Source organism: Pristiophorus japonicus, chromosome 1 (genome assembly GCF_044704955.1).
Source record: "Pristiophorus japonicus isolate sPriJap1 chromosome 1, sPriJap1.hap1, whole genome shotgun sequence".
In the NCBI taxonomy this organism is placed as follows: domain Eukaryota; kingdom Metazoa; phylum Chordata; class Chondrichthyes; family Pristiophoridae; genus Pristiophorus; species Pristiophorus japonicus.
The window spans coordinates 19,926,455-19,932,454 of record NC_091977.1 but is presented as its reverse complement, the minus strand read 5'-3'; the positions used below and the strand labels follow the sequence as shown (position 1 = coordinate 19,932,454).

Sequence of the window (6,000 nt, the reverse complement as noted above, 5' to 3'; positions counted from 1 at the left end):
TCGGGTATTGGTGAGGCCACACCTGGAGTACTGCATTCAGTTTTGGTCTCTGTATTTAAGAAAGGATATACTTGCATTGCAGAGAAGGTTCAGAGAAGGTTCACTAGGTTGATTCGGAAAGGAGGGGGTTGACTTATGAGGATCGGTTGAGTAGGTTGGGCCTCTACACAATGGAGTTCAGAAGAATGAGAGGTGATCTTATCGAAACATATAAGATAATGAGGGGGCTCGACAAGGTGAATGTTGAGAGGATATTTCCACTCATAGGGGAAGCTAAAACTAGGGACATAGTCTTAGAATAATGGGCCACCCATTTAAAACTGAGATGAGGAGGAATTTCTTCTCTCAAAAGGTTTAAATCAATGGAATTCTCTGCCCCAGAGAGCTGTGCAGGCTGGATCATTGAATATATTTAATGCGGAGATGGACAGATTTTTAAGCGATAAGGGGATAAAGGGTTATGGGGAGCGGACAGGGAAGTGGAGCTGAGTCCATGATCAGATCACCCATGATCTTATTAAATGGTGGAACAGGCTCGGGGGGCCAAACGGCCTACTCCTGGTCCTGACAAATCTCCTAGAATTTTTGAGGATGTGACTAGTAGAATGGACAAGGGAGAACCAGTGAATGTGGTGTATTTGGACTTTCAAAAGGCTTTTGACAAAGTCCCACACAAGAGATTAGTGTGCAAAATTAAAGCACATGGTATTGGGGGTAATGTATTGAGGTGGATAGAGAACTGGTTGGCAGACAGGAAGCAAAGAGTAGGAATAAACGGGTCCTTTTCAGAATGGCAGGCAGTGACTAATGGAGTGCCGCAGGATTCAGTGCTGGGCCTCCAGCTATTTACAATATACATTATTGATTTGGACGAAGGAATTGAGTGTAATATCTCCAAGTTTGCAGAGCTGGGTGGCAGTGTGAGCTGTGAGGAGGATGCTAAGAGGCTGCAGGGTGACTTGGACAGGTTAGGTGAGTGGGCAAATGTATGGCAGATGCAGTATAATGAAGATAAATGTGAGTTTACCCACTTTGGTGGCAAAAACAGGGTGGCAGAATATTATCTAAATGGTGACAGATTAGGAAAAGGGGAGGTGCAACGAGACCTGGGTGTCATGGTACATCAGTCATTGAAAGTTGGCATGCAAGTACAGCAGGCGGTGAAGAAGGCAAATGACATGTTGGCCTTCATAGCTAGGGGATTTGAGTATAGGAGCAGGGAGGTCTTACTGCAGTTGTACAGGGCCTTGGTGAGGCCACACCTTGAACATTGTGTACAGTTTTGGTCTCCTAATCTGAGGAAGGACATTCTTGCTATTGAGGGAGTGCAGCGAAGGTTCACCAGACTGATTCACGGGATGGCAGGACTGACATGAAGAAAGACTGGATCGACAAGGCTTATATTCACTGGAATTTAGAAGAATGAGAGGGGATCTCATAGAAACGTTTAAAATTCTGACGGGTTTAGACAGGTTAGATGTAGGAAGAATGTTCCCAATGTTGGGGAAGTCCAGAACCAGGGGTCACAGTCTAAGGATAAGGGGTAAGCCATTTAGGACCGAGATGAGGAGGAACTTCTTCACCCAGAGAGTGGTGAACCTGTGGAATTCTCTACCACAGAAAGTTGTTGAGGCCAATTCACTAAATATATTCAAAAAGGAGTTAGATGTAGTCCTTACTACTAGGGGATCAAGGGGTATGGCGAGAAAGCAGGAATGGGGTACTGAAGTTGCATGATCAGCCATTATCATATTGAATGGTGGTGCAGGCTCGAAGAGCCGAATGGCCTACTCCTGCACCTATTTTCTATGTTTATATTTCTTATGTTCTTATGTTCTTAAATAAAATATGGCCACATGTGCAACTTTTTATGTCGCACTCTATTCAATGAATTGTATGAAAGGCAGAAATATCTGTCTCTAAACAAGACCTGTGTTTATTATATGGAAACAGAACGAACAATTGTTCATTCTGTTCAACACTATGGTATTATGCACAAGGGATGCATTGGCATTTAGTTATACAGGAGCAAAATACGGCAGATGCTGGGAATCTGAAATAAAAACAGAAAATACTGGAAACACTCAGCTGGTCAGGCAACATCTGTGGAGCGAGAAACAGAGTTAACGTTTCGGGTCGATGACATTTTCATCAGAACTGGAAAAAGTTCGGGATGTTTTAGGGTTTTAAGCGAGTGCAGGTGCTGGGAAAGAGTGGAGGGAAGGAAAGAACAAAAGAGAAGGTCTATGATAGGTTGGAGGGTAGGAGATATTAGAGAGACAAAAGGGATGAGGCAGACGCAGTTGGTAATGGGACAAGTAAAGTAACATAAGATGGGTCGAGAAGATGCTGCCTGACCTGCTGAGTATTTCCAGCATGGAGTTATAATAAGCTGCAGCAAGTCACTGATATGTTGTGACATGCGTGGACTTCTTGTAAATTGCTAAGAAATAATTTTTTAATCAAATTGTTTATCTTTTCCAGGGTTAGCAAAAGAGAATCCTGATGTTCTGACAACGGACGTGAACGTTAGGTAAGGGAATTTTGTTCATCTGTATAATAACATACTCCACTCAATATTATTAGCAGCATAAACAATAGCAGTTGTGCTATTCAATAACAAAAAAGAAAAGGAAGATTTGCATTTCTATAGCACCTTTCACAACCACCGGATGTCCCAAAGTATGTTACAGCCAATGAAGTACTTTTTGAATTGTTGTCACTATTGTAATGTGGGAAACGTGGCAGCCAAGTTGCGCACAGCAAGCTCCCACATACAGCAATGTGATAATGACCAGATAGTCTGTATGAGTGATGTTGATTGAGGGTTAAATATTGACCCCAGGACACTGGGGATAACTCCCCTGCTCTTCTTCAAAATAGTGCCATGGGATTATTTACATCCACTTGAGACAGCAGACAGGGCCTCGGTTTAACGTCTCATCCGAAAGATGGCACCTCCGACAGTGCAGCACTCCCTCAGTACTGCCCCTGGGACAGTGAAGCGCTGTCTCAGTACTGCCCCTCCGACAGTGCGGCGCTCCCTCAGTACAGTCCCTCCGACAGTGCAGCCACTCCCTCAGTACTGCCCCTCCAACAGTGCGGCACTCCCTCAGCACTGCCCCTCCAACAGTGCGGTGCTCCCTCAGTACTGCCTCTCCGACAGTGCAGCACTCCCTCAGTACTGCCCCTCTGACAGTGCGGCCCTCCCTCAGTACTACGCCTCCGACAGTGCGGCGCTCCCTCAGTACTGCCTCTCCGACAGTGCAACACTCCCTCATTACTGCCCCTCCGACAGTGCAGCGCTCCGTCAGTACTGCCCCTCTGACAGTGCGGCCCTCTCTCAGTACTACGCCTCCGACATTGCGGCGCTCCCTCAGTACTGCCCCTCCGACAGTGCGGCACTCCCTCAGTATTGCCCCTCTGACAGTGCGGCACTCCCTCAGCACTGCACTGGAGTGTCAGCCTAAATTTTTGTGTTCAAGTCTCTTGAGTGGGACGCGGCAGCCAATTTGTGTTGGCAAGCTCCCACAAACAGAATTGTGATAAACCAGATAATTAGTTTTAGTGATGGTGATTGAGGGATAAACATTGATCAGGACACAAGGAAGAACTCCCCTGCTCTTCTTCATAATCGTTTCCATAGAGGTGAAGGTGCTACGTAATAAAAATATAAGAAATAGGAACAGGAGTCAGCCATTCGGCCCCTCGAGCCTGGACTCAGGTCAGCATTCAATGAGATCATGGCTGATCTGCTATCTCAACGCCACCTTCCTGCACTGTCCCCATGTCCCTTGAATCCCTCAACATCCAAAAATCTTTCGATCTCAGTCATGAATATACTCAACGACTGAGCCTCCACAGCCCTCTGGGGTACAGAATTCCAAAGATACACCACCCTCCGAGTGAATTCACTACCAACTGAGCCACAGCTGACACACCACAGAATGCAAGCCATGAGCCAAAGTAGATCACTGAGGTCACATTGTACACATTCTTTCCCAATTGTACCCTCACCCTCGATATGTGCCAACTCATTTTTAAGATTTGTGCTCACTTCAGATTATTTTTTCTGATGTCCAACGCAAAAGCCCATTTCCATTGGGAAGCTATAAACTGAAAGATGATTTAATGCCTCAAGTAATCTAGCAGCAGAGCTGGTCTCCAGTCATGTTGGTTAACCCTTGCCACTGGACCAAGACCTAGCTCTGTCAAGCCCATGTGGTGGCTGGTGTGCAATGGCTACCACACGTTAAAAAAATCCACACACAGGCATCTTTCACCCTTCAAGATGCAGTACGGGAGCTGGAATATTCGGTCCTTTAATGAAGCAGCTGTGAACGCATACCTTTTTGGTGTGGAGACAAGTCATCCTCGCTTCGAGGGATCGCCTATGATGATGAATCTGGCAGAGCGGGTTACAAGGAGAACAATGAACTCTTTTATCAATAAGGTACGCACTGGATCCTCTTGATCTGTCTTACAGGTTGACAAATAACACTATTACAGGAACCTAGCAATTTCTGTGTGAAAAAGGTCTATCTAGTTCGCCTTTTACCAGTGCAACAGATGCTTGCTGACCTGAGTCCATGATCAGATCAGCCATGATCATATTAAATGGCGGTGCAGGCTCGAGAGGCCGTATCGCCTACTCCTGCTCCTATGTCTTATGTTCTTATGTTATTGATACAACGATATGGAGCTGTTGATTAATCTCTTTCAATTAATCTGTGATAGACCGAGACTTGAGGCAAGGAAAGCCCCATGCAGGGAAAGCTCTGGGAGGCATCAGGCAGGATTTATTGCCCCTCCTTAGTTGCCCTGAGTTGGTGATGGGCCTTCTTATTGAACCGCTGTCAGTTTGATACAATTGAGCGGCTTGCTGGTTAAGAATCAACCATGTTGGTATGGGAACTGAGACACATATAGGCCAGACTGGTTAAGGACAGCAGGTTTACTTCCCTAAAGTACATTAGTGAACCAGTTGGGTTTTTATGGTCACTTTTAGAGTCATAAAGTCATTACGGCACAGAAGGAGACCATTCGGCCCATCGAGGCCATGCCGGCTCTCTGTCGAGCAATCCAGTCAGTCCCACTTCCCCGCTCTATCCCCGTAGCCCTGCAAGTTTATTTCCCTCAAGTGCCTCTCCAATTTCCTTTTGAAATCATTGATCGTCTCTGCTTCCACCAGCCGCGTCGGCAGCGAGTTCCAGGTCATTAGCACCCACTGCATGAAAAAGTCTTCCTCACGTACCCCTGTATCTCCTTCCCAAAACCTTAAATCTGTGTCCCCTAGTCCTTGTACCATCAGCTAATGAGAACAACCTTTCTCAGTCTACCTTATCTAAACCTGTCATAATCTTGTACACCTCTATCAAATCTCCCTTCAACATCCTTTGCTCCAAGGAGAAATATCCCAGCTTCTCCAACGTAACCTTGCAAGCCTGCTCCACCATTCAATAAGATCATGGCTGATCTGATCATGGACTTAGCTCCACTTCCCCGCTCACTCCCCATAACCCCTTATCCCCTTATTGTTTAAGCTGCTGTCTATTTCTGTCTTAAATTTATTCAATGTCCCAGCTTCCACAGCTCTCTGAGGAAGCGAATTCCACAGATTTACAACCCTCTGAGAGAAGAAATTTCTCCTCATCTCTGTTTTAAATAGCGGCCCCTTATTCTAAGACCATGCCCCCTAGTTCTAGTCTCTCCCATCAGTGGAAACATCCTCTCTGCATCCACCTTGTCAAGCCCCCTCATAATCTTATAGGTTTCGATAAGGTCGCCTCTCATTCTTCTGAATTCCAATGAGAAGAGGCCCAACCTACTCAAACTTTCCTCATAACTCAACCCCCTCATCTCCAGAATCAACCTACTGAACCTTCTCTGAACTGCCTCCAAAGCAAGTATATCCTTTCGTAAATATCGAAACCAAAACTGCACACAGTATTCCAGGTGTGGCCTCACCAATACCCTGTATAAGTGTAGCAAGACTTCCCT

The 6,000-nt window shown here is 45.8% G+C and overlaps 1 long non-coding RNA gene across 1 annotated transcript in view; it reads left to right on the top strand.

Annotated features, from left to right (window-relative positions):
* Positions 1–4,436: 4,436 nt before the first annotated feature.
* LOC139276768 (uncharacterized) overlaps positions 4,437–6,000 on the top strand; it is a 39,675-nt gene continuing 38,111 nt past the window's right edge. The window contains exon 1 of the long non-coding RNA XR_011595991.1: positions 4,437–4,453. This is a non-coding gene — a long non-coding RNA (uncharacterized lncRNA). The remainder of the gene's footprint in view (positions 4,454–6,000) is intronic.